The following is an 18273-nucleotide window of genomic DNA, read 5'->3' as shown; positions in this document are numbered from 1 at the left end:
CACCCCTTCCCTCCCCTTCCCTTCCCACCGGATCGCCAGCCGGCCGGCCAGGGCAGCCGCCCGCCGCGTGCCACCTGAGAGCCGGGGACAACCTGGCTCTCGAGCGGGAGGGGGAGCGGCGCGCTGGGGTCGGCAGGCACCGCTCTGCCTGCAGGAGCCGGGTGGCCGCGCCGGCTCCTCCCCCGGGGCCTCCCAGGGGCGGGGGTCCACGGCCCCGACAGCACCCCCGGCTCAGGCTCCACCGCAGGTCGGCGGCGGGGCGAAACCCTGGGAGACGAGCCCTGCTCGGAGGAGAGGAGGAGTCTCCTCCCGGGCGGCTCGGCAGGCAGCCGTCCGGCTTTGTCTAAGCGATGGGCCAAGCCTTTCCTCTTACTCACGGGGAGGGGCCCGGGGCAGGAATGTCAGGTGCGGGGCGACTTCAGCTTCGTCACGAAGTTAAAACAACCTAAGCTGTCTCCCGGGATGCTCGCCCTCTCTCATTAGAACAAGGTAGTAACTTTAATAACACGTCTACATACACACAAAAGGAACAACTCCGGCTGAATTAATGAAGGTAGAAAGGTATGAAAAAATGGCAATGGTGAGGGCAGTGTCAAACATAAAAAAAAAAAAAAATGTATTTTGCTGTCATTTACTGATCTCTTCCTGTCTATTGGATTCTGCTTCCAGACGGCCGATAGAAGGATACAGCGTCATTTGAATGAAACTTTCCACACCATATGCTCCTCTGCAAATTTTTCATTACTTCTGAATGAATTTCATAGCTGACCAAGGCAGGATTTGGAGGCATATATTAACTTTTCACTGAGCCTGTGGCTCTCAATTCCGTGTCACACGTGACACCTGTCAGGCTACATGAAGCCTTTGCGAAATGAACCTACTACGTGCGGTTACTGTGTTGAGCATGTCACATCTATCATCCCACTGACTTCTCAAACAACTCTGTGAAATAGGTACTAAAATCCAACTGTGATAAGTAAAGCAGGGGTATTCTCTCTAAAAATCTCAATATTATTATGAGTAAACCATATAGTGTTTCTAAATTTCTTCTTCAAATGAGAAAAATGAAAAACAAGTCTGAAAAGATCTTTATGCATTGGATATTCTCAACGGTGCCTGTATCACACACCACTGTTTCCACTTATCAGCAAATATGATGAAATATGAAGTTTTTAAAAATTCATCTAAAATATGACACACACATTTCAGAGTACCTTAGAAAGAGTAGAAAAGACACACCAAATCAAAAAAACATCAGGCTGCCAAGGCGCTAACAAATTTCTCTAACCAAAATGCATACATAAAAAGTTTATTCTACAAACTTTGGATAGAAAATGATTGCACATATTTAAATAAACTTTTTTTGTGAAACTCCAAAGTTTAAAAAAAGACTATTAGATCAACAGCTCTGATTGAGACTGAAGCCTTCTTCATATCTAAGTTCAGAGTATGCAATGCAACCTAATATTTAAACTAACTGATTGAAATTTAATTCCAACTGGAAAGTAGGCTGACAACGAACTTGAGTTCTGTGTGTTTTGTTTTTAAAAGGTAAGAGTACCATTACCTCCACTTTTCTCCTACAAAGAGAGAAACCAAGTATTCAGCAAACTTCTCCAGGGAAAGCAGAATTAATCCCAAACACGGATTGAACCCACACTCCTGGCAGTGAAAGCACGGACTTCTAACCACTGAACTGCCAGGGAATTCCCAAGATACAGTATCATTAAACATGAGGTGTTTCTGATAAAAGCAACTAGAACCCCAGATCACTGCTGTAAGATTCTTGCTAACCCCACCTCCACAAAAAATACAAAGAGTAAACAGGAAAAAGAACTAGAAAAAAATGTCAAAAGTCTACAAACTTAAGTACAAATTAAATATCAATCATAACTGAACAAGGTATACATCCTCAAAGTGCCAGACACACATGTGCTAAGTCACTTCAGTGATGTCCAACTCTGCAACCCTATGGACTCTAGCCCGCCAGCTGCTCTGTTCATGGGATTCTCCAGGCAAGAATACTGGAGTGGGTTGCTGTGCCCTCCTCCAGGGCATCTTCCTGACCCAGGGATTGAACCTGCATCTCTTGTGTTTCCTGCATTGGCAGGTAGGTTCTTTACTACTAGGCCAGCTGGGAAGCCCATAAGACTTAAAAAGGATGATGTCTCCATTCTAGGAGGAACCTACTTATTTTTTACCTATTAAAATAAAGATAAATCTCTAATTGTTTAAAATGCAATAAAGCCTATTAAATATAATTTGAATGCATGACTGCAATTCATTCCTTGATAAAATGATAAAAAAAAAAAAAAAAAAAAAAACAACCCTGAAAAGATCCTCAATAAATTGAGCTGTTAGGGGAAAGACTAGAATCTTTAAATCTGATGTATTTTGAGGAGTCTCACAGCTTTGTGGATGAAAGTAGAAGACCAAGATCAAAAGCATTAGAACTGGGAATAGAACCCGAAATACTCAGATTTCACAACACCACTCTTCCCATTACATCATGCTTCCTCCTATTTTTAGCAATTTAGAATGCACTTTACAAAGAACACCACAGAAGATACCTAGTAAACTTTTGTTGTAAACTTATAATTACTCTATTTTAAAATTTGAACCTTTATACTTTGCTATGAGGGAGTCTCCCTACAGCCTGGCGCACTGAAAGTAATATGCTTATAGTTCCTCCCCTTATCTTGCTGGCGTCCAGTCCTGTAACAGAGTTCTATTAAATAAATCTTACTGTTCAAACATTATTGTGGGTTTCAACCAGCTTCCTGTGATAACCCAGTAGAAGTAATTGCACAGTGCCAGCTACCAGTCAGTCCATAAGACTGTTAAGACAGGCTTTCACTATGCAGCACTGTGTCACTGCAGAAAGCCCCTCTCCTTCAGGCCAAACAAGCATTAATGACACCAGACACTCGTACAGAAGGAAACACTCCCTTTACTGAGGAGGTTCACAACCCAGTGCGGAAACACAAAACTTAAACAGGTGTCATTAATGCGGCAGGGGCTATAACACAGGGACAGTGGGGGCACAAAGGAGGGGAGAGATGAACCTTCCGGGGGACAGAGAAACTCGGGAAGTAGGAGTCTTTCAGGGTGGACAGAAATTCTGCAAGTGGACAAGAAAGAGGAAGGGCGTTCCAGGCAGTAGAAAAAACACAAGTTAAAAACACAGAGGGGCAAATCAAGCAGTAAGTAAAATTCAGTTTTTCCGAACTAACAACGCACTGTGTTTTAAGTTGTAACATTTTCCACAATATTTTCTCTTCGTGGAATGGAATGGGGATTATAACAAAATTCATGTATTCTTTCTTTCTAAATTGCACGTCTGTTAACTATTTTGCTATAAACTGCCCAAATGGGAATAGCCCATCATTAACAAATAATAATCTGACAGGTTCTCTCTTTATACAAGTTATGATTGTTTTAGCTATTGTTTGCCTCTAAAGTAAGGAGAGAGAAAAATCTATTTGCAAAAAGTTTAGTAAATAACATCTTCAGTAGCTGGATTTCCTATGGCAGTTCAGGCCCCTTGAATGATATTTCTGTCTTGTAGAAACAAATTTCTTTTGGGAATCCCAAAATAGATAACAATACAAAAACCATATTTTATCTACCTAAGAACTGATTAAGTACCTTATGGAGTTATGTGCAAAGGTTCCAGCCACTGTCAATACAAACAACCCTGAAAGTAGTATACGTTATTCAGTTTTAAGATGTTAACTGATACTGATGACAAAAATAATTTTGAACACCTAATCATATTTAATACCATAACTAACTCCTTGTGATAGCTGATTTAAAGAGCAGCCAACACTGCCAAGTTAACATTTATTTTCATGAACTGGACATGGCTCTTTTAAATATGCTAAATTAAGGTTGCCTCATTTTACATCAGCAATGTTTGAGGATCTGTGATTATTTTTCCCCGTAAAACCCATGCCGTGTGTCACCTGCAGTGAATACATGCAAGGGAGAGGGAGGAAAGTAGAGAGAGAAGAGAGGGGGAGGAAGACTATAGTGTACCTGTTAAGTCCCAAACAACAACGTGACTGTTGTTGGCTGTTTTGCTAAGAACACCCAGCAAGATTATGTATTTGAAATATTTAAACGCTATAAAATCACGTTCTTATAACAGTTTACACGGTGTTTCCTGTGCTGGTCCCCACTTTCTCTCTCCAGACATCTCACATTCCTTTCAACTTAGCTCCCAAGCTCCGCTTACACTTCTGTTCCTTCAGGAAAGCCTCCTCTGTCAACCCTCCATGACCCGTGTCTCCACCCTGCTGTTTCTTCCTCAGACACTGTCACTTCCTTGTCTGTATCCCCTTCATCAAAACATAGGCATCTTAGGGCAAGGGACTCTGGCACCTCCTAGGCCAAATATTTATTAAATATCAATGTTTACTGAATGAATGACTTAAAAATATAAGGCAATGCTTAATGGCTCTATAAAACTTCAAAAGTTTCTAAGACATTCTGGACTTCCTTCTTTCTTCCTCAACCATCTCCCTTATTCTTAAACTCCCTGATTTTTCCACCTAATTCTTCTCGTTCTCCTATTTCACTTTGTGACTATTAATTTTATTAATTATTTGTCAATTATCTCTCACTTATGACTCTCTATAACTTAACATTTTCCAATAAAATGCTTCTTGTAAAAATTCAGAAAATATGGTAAAATATAAAGAAAATTTGTGAATAATATCACCACACAGAGGGAACCACTAATAGTGTTTGATAAATTTTCATCTGGGCTTTTTATTTTTAATTCTGCAAATGATTTATAAATGCTTAACTGCTGTAACCACTATTATCAATTTATCCTTTTTTTTACTATGAATTTATATACTATGTACTTATAAAAGTACACAGTATTATCTGCATGCTAGTTTGCTTTGTTTTAAACTCAACTACTATCATATCATACATATTATTTGAAACTTCCTTCGCTGTGGTCTGAATGTTGATGTCCCCCTAAAATTCTTATGTTGAAACCCTAAAACCCATAAAAAACCTAAAACCCTAAAACCTAAAAAAAATCGTATTAGGAAGTAGGACATTTGAGATACACTACAGTCAGCAGGTGGGACCAGTGCTCTTATAAGAGAGACCCCAGACTCTCTAATTCCTTCCAACATGTGAGGATATGACAAGAAGTCTGAGGCCCAGAAGAGAGTCCTCACCCAGCCACACAGGCACACAGATCTCGAATGTCTAGCATCTGAACTGTGCGACATAAACCCTGGTGTCTATAAACTTCTCAGTCAGTGGTACGTGGTTATAGCAACCCAAATAAGCTAAGCTATCTGTTTTTAAAAATTCAATTTACTTAGAAAATTCTGACAGCACATATGGATCTCCACTATTTAATTCCTATACAATATTCCACAGTATAGATGGAAGAATTTGTTTATGCATTTTCTTGATGATCATTTAGATTATTTCCACATTTCTGCTAGTCCAAACATACAGGTCTACTCAAGCCTGTTGTTGGATGTGTGATTTTTTTTCCCCCTCCAGGTGAGACATTAAGATAAGATCTTAGCTATGGAAGGTCCATCCCAAACTCATTTTTTTGGAAGCCACTCCTGTTCACTGAAGTTCACTGTCACTTCTGCTGCATAGCTCACAGTGATGGTTCTTATGCTTTTATATTTTGCGTGTTGATGTTGTATTGCTATACAGTTTTTTATGCATTAAGGTTGCCTTTTATCAAATTAAAAATAAGGACCTTGGAGGATTATATCTCATCTTTTCTGTATCCCAATTGCATAGTATCTTATACATAGTAGACTGTATTATGCATAGTAGCCTTTGACTGTGTGGATCACAACAAACCATGGAAAATTCTTAAAGAGATGGGAATACCAGACCACCTGACCTGTCTCTTGAGAAATTTGTATGCAGGTCAAGAAGCAACAGTTAGAACTGGACATGGAAAAACAGACTGGTTCCAAATCAGGAAAGGAGTACGTCAAGGCTGTATTTTGTCACCCTGCTTATTTAACTTATATGCAGAGTACATCATGGGAAACGCTGGGCTGGATGAAGCACAAGTGAGAATCAAGATTGCTGGGAGAAATATCAATAACCTCAGATATGCAGATGACACCATACTTATGGCAAAAAGCGAAGAACTAAAGAGCCTCTTGATGAAAGTGAAAGACGAGACTGAAAAAGTTGGCTTAAAACTCAACATTCAGAAAACTAACATCATGGCACCTGTTCCCATCACTTCATGGCAAATAGATGGGGAAACTGTGGAAACAGTGGCAGACTTTTTTTTAGGGGATCCAAAATCATTGCAGATGGTGACTGCAGCCATGAAATTGAAAGACGCTTGCTGCTTGGAAGAAAAGCTATGACCAACCTAGACAGCATATTAAAAAGCAGAGATGTTATTTTGCCAACAAAGGTCCATTTAGTCAAAGCTATGGCTTTTCCAGTAGTCATGTATGGATGGGAGAGTTGGACTATAAAGAAAGCTGAGCACTGAAGAATTGATGCTTTTGAACTGTGGTGTTGGAGAAGACTCTGGAGAGTCCCCTGGACAGCAAGGAGATCCAATGACTCCATCTTAAAGGAAATCAGTCCTGAATATTCATTGGAAGGACTGATGCTGAAGCTGAAACTCCAATACTCTGGCCACCTAATGGGAAGAAATGACTCATTTGAAAAGACCCTGATGCTGGGAAAGACTGAAGGCAGGAGGAGAGGGGGGTGACAGAGGATAAGATGGTTGGATGGCATCACCCACTCAATGGACATGAGTCTGAGTAAACTCCAGGAGTTGGTGATGGACAGGGAGGCCTGGCGTGCTGCAGTCCATGGAGCCGCAGAGTCAAGGCACAACTGAGCGACTGAAGTGAACTGAACATAGTAGACATTCAATAAATATTTGTCAAATGCCCTGAAAACTTTAAAACAACACATAGTCTTATCTGATAGGCTTACTTTATTTCTTTATTCCAAAATAAAACATTACATAGGCTAACACTGCTTTAGATTTCGTCTTCTCCATTTGTAGATATGAACCTCACAGAGGACAAGCCACCTTATTCAAGTCCAAAACACCCCACCCCTGACTGCTTCCCCGCCGTCTCATGAAGAGAAACGCTACCTGGTAGTGTTCATACTTCAGCAAGCGATACCAGGGAGAGTGACGTCAGCAAAATGGCAGCCTCCTTTCCTCACAGAGACATTGAGTTAGCAATAGACAGACAAGAAGTTACAGATCCTGGGCCACTGTAAATCCAACACAAGATTTCAATGAAAGGGGTAGGAAAATGGTGGTGTTTGGCATTCTGCACTCATGCCACTTTCCCTGCAGAGCAGTGTGGAGCAGCCAGGAAGAAAACTGCCATCCCTGGACTCTTCCCTCGGAAACACAAAGAAAACAGACCACATGTCCAATTCTGGCCTGTCTGGGAACCGTCTGAGGGACTGGCTTCTGTCTTGAGTAACTCTGAGCACTAAGAGAAGTGGGAACCAGAGCTGCAAGACCCTGTAAGCAAGATGCAAGCAGCACCTTGGAGCTGCAGTTCCGAAGGCAAACCCCAGGGGGAGCTGAGATCAGACAAAGGCTTGAGAGGCTGGGATAGGTGATTGTTTTCAAATTTTTTCAAGTGCCTCAGCAAAAAACGACAAAGCATATAAAGAAACAAGGAGGCAGGGCTCAATTAAAGGAACAAAATTAAACTCCAGAAAGAGACTCTAAAGAAACAGATCTGGGACGTCCCTGGTGGTCCAGTAGCTAAGAATCTGCCTTCCAATGCAGGGGATGCAGGTTCAATCCCTGGTCAGGGAACTAAGATCCCACATGCTACGGGGCAACTAAACCCACGTGCCACAACTAAAACCAGGTGCAACCAAAAATGAATGGATAAAAGAAACAGATCTATGAGTTTCCTGACAAAGAATTTTAAATAACTGTTTTAACAATCATTTCAATACGTGGTATTGGAAAAACTGGACAGTGACATACAAAAGAATAAAATAAGACCACTAAGCCAAAATGGATTAATGACTTGAGTGTAAGGCCTGAAACCATAAAACACCTAGAAGAAAACCTAAGCAGTAAGCTCCTTGACATCAGTCTTGGCGATGATTTCTTGGATTTGACGCCAAGAGCAAAGGCACCAGAAGTAAAAATAAACAAATGACAATACATCAAACGAATAAGCTTCTGCAAAGCAAAGGAAGCCATCAACAAAATGAAAAGGCAGCCTAGCAAATGGGAAAAATATCTTCAAGTCACACACTGGAAAAGGGGGTAATACCCAAAATATATAAAGAAAGCATGCACCTTAATAACAAAAAGTCAGGCTGATGAAAAAACAGGCAGAGGATGTGAACTGACATTTCTCCAAAGATGACAAAAGACAGCCAATAAGCTTATGAGAATATGCTCAACATTACTAGTCATCAGGGAAATGCAATCAAAACCATAATGAGATATTGTCTCATACCTGAAAGGATGGCTACTATCAAAACAAAGCCAAACCCAGAAAACAAGTGTTCAATTCACAACAGCTAAGAGGTAAAAGCAAACCAAAGATCTAACAGATAAATGAATCAACAAAACGTGGTCTACACACACAAGGGAATATTATTCAGTCTTAAAAAGGAAGGAAATCCTGTCACATGCTGCAAGATGGATGAACCTTGAGGACATTATGCTTAGTGAACTAAGCCAGTGAGAAAAAGACAAACACTGTATGATTCCACTTATATGAGATATCTAGAGTAGTCAGATTCAAACAGAAGATAGACTGGTGGTTACAGTGGCAGAGGGGAGGGAAGAAAGGAAGAGTTTTTAAAACGGGTATAGAGTTTCTGATTTGCAAGATGAAATGGTTTGGAGATCTATTTCAAAACAAAGTGATATAATTCCCACTACTAACTTACGCATATTAAACAGTAAATTTTTTAAAAATTTGGGCCACACTGAGTGGCATGATCTCAGTGCCCCAGCCAGAGATTGAATCCATGCTTCCTGCAGTGGGAATGCAGAGTCTTAACCACTTGACTGCCAAGGAAGTCTCTTAAAATAGTAAATTTTGTTATGTGCTTTTCCCAATTTTTAAAAAGTGATATGAGTTGTATTTCTATTTCCAAATATGCTCCTTGTTCAGCACTTTTGTTTCCTTAAACCTCTCTCCTTTTCTTGCATTTAGGCATGAATATCAACCAACAGATGTCTCTTTTTTCCCAGAAAAATGGAATATCCTCTAAATAAAAGGACATTCTCTCCAGACAGAAATGAAGAGTTTTGACAGTGACACATCACCACAAGGATTTAAAGACCTAGTACCAAAAAAAAAAAAAACGCTTACTGCCAAGAATCCTTATAAATCAACAAGCAGCTACTCCTTTCTGATTTGTTCTTTATAATATCTTATTACTCATATTCACACAAGGTTAAAAAAGAATTCTTTAAAATGTAACTTCTGAGTCTTCATCTAAATTCTATTTCTCATACGTGGCCTTTTGTAAAGGACAATAATTTCATTAAAAATAACTACAACTCTAAATGAAATAATTATATCCTGAGGTTTTGTTCTCTCAAGTGGGGCCCCCACGCAGTTGTTTACATTGCCCAGAGCATGCTGAACATGAACATTAACACAAGTCAGAGAGACAAAGGAGCAACTCCTCCCTCACAGGCCACAGAAACATCTCTAGCAGTGAAAAATGACAACACTCGTGAAAAGAAAAGACTCAAAGACCACATATATACGGTCAGCAAACCAAACAAGAGACGGTTGCTGGGGATTCTTAGGTCTTCCTGCTGAGAGGCCCATCGTGGGGTTATGAAATGTCATTCTTTATCTTCAGCAATACCACGTGCCTTAATGTCTAACCTATCTGATATTATTATATTATACATATTATATTATAACCTACCTGATATTAGCACAGATTTAACAGTTTTCTTTTGGTTAGTGCTCACATGGTCTTTTTTCCTGTCTTTTTACTTCCATCTTGCTATTTGTTTTAAATTTGTCCCATATGTTCTTTATTCTTCTTTTCTATGAATCAAACATTTTTCATATTTCAGTTAATCTTGTCTATTAGTTTTTAATGCATTTTTGTGTTATTCTTTTAGTGGTACCATGTGAATTACAGGGTTACAGGCTACCTTAAGCGCCTTCCAAACAATCCTCCCCCAAGTCCTTCTTGCTACTGTTGTATATTTTATTTCTCCTATGTTTTAAGCCACATAGTATGGCAGTCATATTATCATTTTAAAGTTCAATCTTTAACCAACCTAAGGAAATATACATGAAGGCTGTACACAGAATGAACAAAACTAAGGAATACTATTCCAGCTAAACTGGTATCTGCTGAAACCCCCTACAGATCCGTGTAGCCTGGCAGCCAGGGACTCAGGGAGTATGCTGTTAGTGTGCCAAGTCCCAGGTGCTGTCTATCTACCTGGCACTCCATGGAGTTTACAGCCTGCAGCCTCAGCAGCACGCAGCTTCTACAACACTACAGCAACCCTGATGTAGCCAGCTCTAAGACACTCAGCTACACTGAACAGGGACCTCAATTCTTCCTCTCACTTAGCCTTAGACATTGTCATTTTAGCTCATCCTTTCCTCCTACTGGAATGTTTCCCAAAACGCTACAGAACAAATTCCTACATTGGACAAAAGGGTCTGTTAACTAAACTATTAAGATCTTTTAACTTTGCTGTGTTGCAATCACACAAAATTACCATTTTTATAGCCTAAAACTGCTTACCTATTGGCAATTGCATATGGCTTAAAGCAATATTTAAGTATAATTAAGTATAAGATATCTAGATTAAAGAAATCAAAGTTACATTAAATTAAGTGTAATCTAGGTTACACTTAATCTAGATTTCCTTCACCCAAATCAGGATTTGGAAAACTAAGCTTTACTATCTAAATTCAAACGTTAAAAAGATTATTCTGTCTATGACACTCTAGACCAATGAAAGGAGAACGAAGCTCATGTTTAGCTGTTCAGTAAGAATCTGAGACAGAAGATAACTGCAAAATTGCTACAGGAATGCTATTTTTTTCTAGTGGCTACAGGAAGAAACAAATGGATCCTAGTCTTTTCTACTGTACACGAGTGGCCCCCTAGGTTTCAAAAGGCTCTGTATGCGCTGAAAGACAGACTAACCTGGATTACTACCAGCAGAAATGAAATTTTCAGTGATTTCTACTTTGAGGGCAAAGAAGACTTTAGAAGGCAAGTCTGTATCAAAGTCCCTCACATTTCTATTGTAATAAAAGCATCCTTAGAGAGGAATCAATGGACTAAACATATTTATCTTAGCTTTCTATTAAAATTTGAAATAATAAAAGGCATACACCCAGAGAAGCACAGCAAACTTGAAAGGAGAAAGCAGTAGATAAGGATGTCAATAAAACTCTCCGGGAGGTGAAGAACGATGGTCCAGTAATAAAGGACAGCCTCGGGGTTTCTTCCAGTTGCATAAGTACTTGGCAGGGGAGTGGGTGCTGTGAAGCAATCAACAAGAAGCAAGCCTGTTTATGCCAAAAGTATAGAAAGGTCAGGATTTAGACGTATCAGGGGTTACTCTAAAGACAGGGGCACTGGGTTGAGTCTGAAAACAGAAGGACTGGATATGAGCATTTATAGTGAGCACTTAGCTCAGCAGCTCATTCTCCTAACACACAGGAAGGTGATCAGTCCAAAGGTTTGTTTTCTGGGGAACACTGAAACAAAGGACGAGAAGGATCGCAGATTGAGAGACTCTAAGCTCTGAGGGATGGAATGAGGTACCACTCTAAGGACAGAAGGATTACACTGATAAATGAGAATTTCAGTCCTCTTCCTCCTAGTGTTCCAGCAAAAAAGGCAGCCAGGCTGATGACCACCACCATCCATCCATCCACCAGCTAAGGCAAAAGTCTGAATAATTCGTCTGGAAAAGCTGACTGGAGAGCTGAAGAAAAGGGGTCTTCAATAAAATGAGTCTCTGCCTAATTACTCTATAGTAAAAGTTATCACCTATAAGCTTTCACAAAGGAGAGCTTCCCACAGCATTTTAACACCTCCCTCAAATATGAAGGGAGAGCCATGGATGACCAGACACTTGAGAAAATCCTGTAACCAAAAAGACAGAAACTAAAACACCCAGGAAAAAAGAAAAAGAGAAAGGAACCCTGAAGAGAAAGAGACAATATAGGAAGAAAAAGAATCCTCAGAAACAAAAGAAAACAAAACCTTTAATATAGGAATAGGATATTATACAAAAGTATTCACAGAAGAAAAAAAGGCCTTAGAGAATTTAAAATATGATAGAAATAAAATATTTTAAGGGAAGTATTGGAAAATAAGTTTAAGGTAACTTCCCACAAGTTAGGATAAAAGACAGAGGCAGGAAACAAAACAGAAGACCCGACCTCTGACTAAGAAGTGTAGGGGTGGGGGGAGATAAAATACACAGTATAGATGAACCACAACTATATGCAGTAACATGGAGCAACCTTAGAAAAATATACCTGCATAAAAAGCAATTCACAGAAGACTTATTGTTGCTATTCAATTGCTCAGTCATGTATGACTCTTTGTGATCCCACAGACTGCAGCACGCCAGGCTTCCCTGTCCTTCACTATCTCCCTTAGTTTACTCAAATTCATGTTCATTGAGTCGGTGATGCCATCCAACCATCTCGTCCTCTGTTGTCCCCTTCTCCTTCTGCTTTCAATCTTTCCCAACATCAGGGTCTTTTCCAATGAGTTGGCTCTTCGCATCAGGTGGCCAAAGTACTGGAGCTTCAGCTTCAGCATCAGTCCTTCCAGTGAATATTTAGGGTTGATTTCCTTTAGGATTGACTGGTTTGATCTCCTTGCAGTCCAAGGAATTCTCAAGAGTCTTCTCCAGCACCACAGTTCGAAAGCATCAATTCTTCAGCGCTCAGCTTTCTTCATGGTCCAATTCTCACATCCATACATGACTACTGGAAAAACCATAGCTTTGACTATACGGACTTTTGTCAGCAAAGTGATGTCTCTGCTTTTTAATACACTGACTAGGTTTGTCACAGCTTTCCTTCCAAGGAGCAAATGTCTTCTAATTTTACATAAGCTATAATATACCATTTTATAAAGCCCCCAAAGAAACACAACTAAACAATATCACATACATCGTTTCAGGCTCTGAGAACCTGAAAGATGGCAGCACATGAGTCTATGAAAACTCCTTGACAAAAAATGTACAAGAATTCCTTGGTTAAGGATTCAGTGGTAAGGACTCCATGCTGTCACTATCAAGGGCCCGGGTTCGATCCCTGGTTGGGGAACTGAAATCTCACAAGCTGCAGAGTGGCGGAAAAAAAAAAAAAAAGTCAAATCACAGATTTGCAAGCAAGTAGAATGTTTTATAATTCTGTGTTGAAACGCAGAAGTCTGTGACTTTTAAATTCTTGGTTTCAACAATTCTCTGAAGGACTAAAGACTTTAACACATACTGAAATAATATTAATTTTTTAAACATTTGTTCCTATAGCTTATTGTTGGCCTAAAGTCACAATTCAGTCTTCCTTTGTCAGAATGCTTTTCAACACTTCCAGCTGTGATTTCAAAAATGGTACTAGGACAAATGCTGAATTGTGAAGCCACAGACAGTGAATGATAAGAGATGCAAAGTAACAGGAAGAAAAAAAAAATCACAAGGGTACAAAAAGGAGAGAGAAAAGACAGTATCTATAGAAAAATATATATTTAAAAACGTTCAAATTACACAAAAAAGAATGGTCTTTGTTATTTTTCACATTGAACATATGGTTCTGTGATTTATCAGTATACATGTCTATATTGGTCTTGTGTCCATGGTTCCTAGATCATGGCTCCCAAGACTCTTGGAATTCCTGAAGGGTAAAGCAATGGGGAGCACCTTGTTATAGTATTTGGTGTTTTGTCCTCAGTTCCTGAAATCGCTGCAGAGTATAAAAGTGAAATGGGTGTCTTATTATTGATAATCCCTTTCAACTAATCTGAATCTGTGCTAATGAGGTGACTTTATATAAAGGTCCTAGGTAACCCATGCTTGGCAGGCGGCTAGCTGCCAGGGGAACCAAGCCACGTGATAAGAGGGTTGGAACTTTCAGTCCAACCCATCCCACCCAACCCAACCCCCACCCCTGGGAAAGAAAGACAGCCTAGAGATTACGCTCAATCACCAGAGGCCAACTATATAACCCAGTTGCCTGGGTAATGAAACGTCCGTAAAAATTCCTGAGGACTGGGTCCAGAGAGCTTCTCGGTTGGTGAACACGTGGAGGTGCTGGGAGAAGGCAGGGAAGCTCTAAATCTCTTCCCTCATACCTTTCCCTTTGCACTCTTCCATCCACCTGTTTCTAAGTTATATCCTTTAGCAATAAACCTGTGGTGTCATAAGTAAAATATTTTCCCGGGAGAAGCCAAGATGGTGGAGGAGTAGGACGGGGAGACCACTTTCTCTCCTACAATTTCATCAAAAGAATAACTGAACGCAGAGCAAACTTCACAAAACTTCTGATCGCTAGCTGAGGTCATCAGGCGCCCAGAAAAGCAGCCCATTGTCTTCAAAAAGAGGTAGGACAAAATATAAAAGATAAAAAGTGAGACAAAAGAGCTAAGGACGGAGATCCGTCCCGGGAAGGGAGTCTTAGGCGGCATTGCTTGGGGTAGGGTCCGGGCCTGAGTGCCCTGAGGACAATCGGAGGGAGCTTCTGTGAGTTGCCAACTTGAACTGTGGGAGACCGAAAGAGAGAGAGAAAATTAACCAGCCTGAACACACTGCCGGCCGTTCGCAGAACAAAGGGACTGAGAAAGTCCAGAGAAGAGCTCTCAGGCTGCGGACCGGCCCAGCCCCGCCGGAGGCAGGAGGCAGGGGGGAGGGGAAGGTCGCGGCGAGACACAGGGCGCAGGCACCCGACCGCGGGCGGGGACTGGGGCTGGGGACTCGGAGGGCAGAAGGCGCGCGCACCCGACTGGCGCCAGCGGAAACTGAGACTGGGTCCGCGGAGGGGAGGGGGCGCGCCACATCTGGGGAGAGTGCGCCCACCGAGCCCCTGGCTGCCTGGACCGCTCTGACGGGGAAGGCACAGAGAGCAGGCGCAGCTTTTCGTTCCGCGCTTTTGTGGAATACCCGAGGGCTGGAACCTCGCGCAGCGCGGGGCGCGCTCCATATAGAACAGCCGGGAGCCTGAGCAGCGCAGACGGAGAGAGCAGCGCAGAAGGAGAAAGCAGCGCCAGCCCGTCCCCGCGGTGCCAGCCCCGCCCCGCAGAGCGACGGAACTAGCTACCTGAATAAGAGTCCACGTCCGCCCGCCTGTGTCAGGGCGGAAATGAGGCTCTGAAGAGACCGGCAAACAGAAGCCAAATAAACAAAGGGAACCGCTTCAGAAGGAACTGGTGCAACAGATTAAAATCCCCGTAGAAAACACCGACTACACCGGAAGGGGCCTGTAGATATCGAGAAGTGTAAGCTGGAACGAGGAGCTATCTGAAACTGAGCCGAACCCACACTGACCGCAACAGCTCCAGAGAAATTCCTAGATATATTTTTACTTTTTTTTTTTTTTTAAGTAAGGGAAAAAAAAATTTTTTTTTATTTTTTCTTTTTATTTTTTCTCTTTGATTTTCCTTTAAAATTCCCTATTACTCCCCCATTACTCCTTAACTTTCATTTTCATAGGTTTTTATGATTTTTTTAATTAGGGAAAAAAATTTCTTTCTTTTTTTTTCTTTTTTCTCTTCTATTTTCTATTTTTCTTTTTCTCTTATTTCTTTTAAAGTCCTCTAGTACTCCTCTACTACTCCTTAATTTTCATTTTCAATACACTATAACCTTACAAAAAAAAAAAAAAAAGAAGAGAAGCCCTGTTTTTAAACCGAAGATTATTCTCTCCCAATCTTGACTCTCTGTTTTCTACCTCAGAACACCTCTGTTTCCTCCTTTCCCCTTCTCTTCCCAATCCAATTCTGTGAATCTTTGTGGGTGTCTGGGCTACGGAGAACACTCCGGGAACAGACAGCTGCGTAGATCTGTCTCTCTCCTCTTGAGTCCCCCTTTTTCTCCTCCTGCTCATCTCTATCTCCCTCCTCCCTCTCCTCTTCTTCATGTAACTCTGTGAACCTCTCTGGGTGTCCCTAACGGGGGAGAATCTTTTCACCATTAACCAAGTTTTCTTATCAGTGCTGTATAGTTGGAGAAGTCCTGAGACTACAGGAAGAATAAAACTGAAATCCAGAGGCAGGAGACTTAAGCCCAAAACCTGAGAACACCAGAAAACTCCTGACTACATGGAACTTTAAGTAATAAGTGACCGTCCAGAAGCCTCCATACCTACACTGAAACCAACCACCACCCAAGAGCCAATAAGTTTTAGAGCAAGACATATCACGCAAATTCTCCAGCAACGCAGGAACATAGCCCTGAACGCCAACATACAGGCTGCCCAAGGTCACACCTAACACATAGACCCATCCCAAAACTCATTACTGGGCACTCCATTGCTCTCCAAAGAGAAGAAATCAAGTTCCACGCACCAGAACACTGACGCAAGCTTCCCTAACCAGGAAACCTTGACAAGCCAATCGTCTAACCCCACCCACTGGGTAAATCCTCCACAATAAAAAGGAACCACAGACCTCCAGAATACAGAAAGCCCACTCCAGACACAGCAATCTAAACAAGATGAAAAGGCAAAGAAATACCCAACAGGTAAAGGAACATGAAAAATGCCCACCAAGTCAAACAAAAGAGGAGGAGATAGGGAATCTACCTGAAAAAGAATTTAGAATAATGATAATAAAAATGATCCAAAATCTTGAAAACAAAATGGAGTTACAGATAAATAGCCTGGAGACAAAGATTGAAAAGATACAAGAAATGTTTAATAAAGACCTAGAAGAAATAAAAAAGAGTCAATTAAAAATGAATAATGCAATGAATGAGATCAAAAACACTTTGGAGGGAACCAAGAGTAGAATAACGGAGGCAGAAGATAGGATAAGTGAGGTAGAAGATAAAATGGTGGAAATAAATGAAGTAGAGAGGAAAAAAGAAAAAAGGATCAAAAGAAATGAGGACAACCTCAGGGACCTCTGGGACAATGTGAAACGCCCCAACATTCGAATCATAGGAGTCCCAGAAGAAGAAGACAAAAAGAAAGGCCATGAGAAAATACTCGAGGAGATAATAGCTGAAAACTTCCCTAAAATGGGGAAGGAAATAGCCACCCAAGTCCAAGAAACCCAGAGAGTCCCAAACAGGATAAACCCAAGGCGAAACACCCCAAGACACATATTAATCAAATTAACAAAGATCAAACACAAAGAACAAATATTAAAAGCAGCAAGGGAGAAACAACAAATAACACACAAAGGGATTCCCATAAGGATAACAGCTGATCTATCAATAGAAACCCTCCAGGCCAGAAGGGAATGGCAGGACATACTGAAAGTAATGAAAGAGAATAACCTACAACCTAGATTACTGTATCCAGCAAGGATCTCATTCAGATATGAAGGAGAATTCAAAAGCTTTACAGATAAGCAAAAGCTGAGAGAATTCAGCACCACCAAACCAGCTCTTCAACAAATGCTAAAGGATCTTCTCTAGACAGGAAATGCAGAAAGGTTGTATAAACGTGAACCCAAAACAACAAAGTAAATGGCAACAGGACCACACCTATCAATAATTACCTTAAATGTGAATAGGTTGAATGCCCCAACCAAAAGACAAAGATTGGCTGAATGGATACAAAAACAAGACCCTTATATATGCTGTCTACAAGAGACCCACCTCAAAACAAGAGACACATACAGACTAAAAGTGAAGGGCTGGAAAAAAATATTTCACACAAACAGAGACCAAAAGAAAGCAGGAGTCGCAATACTCATATCAGATAAAATAGACTTTCAAATAAAGGATGTGAAAAGAGACAAAGAAGGACACTACATAATGATCAAAGGATCAATCCAAGAAGAAGATATAACAATTATAAATATATATGCACCCAACATAGGAGCACCGCAATATGTACAGCAAACACTAACGAGTATGAAAGAGGAAATTAATAGTAACACAATAATAGTGGGAGACTTTAATACCCCACTCACAACTATGGATAGATCAACTAAACAGAAAATTAACAAGGAAACACAAACCTTAAATGACACAATGGACCAGCTAGACCTAATTGATATCTATAGGACATTTCACCCCAAAACAATCAACTTCACCTTTTTCTCAAGTGCACACGG

General features: G+C 40.8%; 1 protein-coding gene across 14 annotated transcripts in view; it reads right to left on the bottom strand.

Moving 5' to 3' along the window:
* The window catches only part of TMCC1 (transmembrane and coiled-coil domain family 1), a 160548-nt gene that overhangs the window by 79633 nt on the left and 62642 nt on the right, over positions 1–18273 (bottom strand). The gene's annotated exons all lie outside the window — the stretch shown is intronic.

This window comes from Dama dama, chromosome 24 (assembly GCF_033118175.1).
Source record: "Dama dama isolate Ldn47 chromosome 24, ASM3311817v1, whole genome shotgun sequence".
Classification (NCBI taxonomy): Eukaryota; Metazoa; Chordata; class Mammalia; order Artiodactyla; family Cervidae; genus Dama; species Dama dama.
The sequence above is the reverse complement of the archived record's forward strand: the minus strand, read 5'-3'. Positions and strand labels throughout refer to the sequence as shown.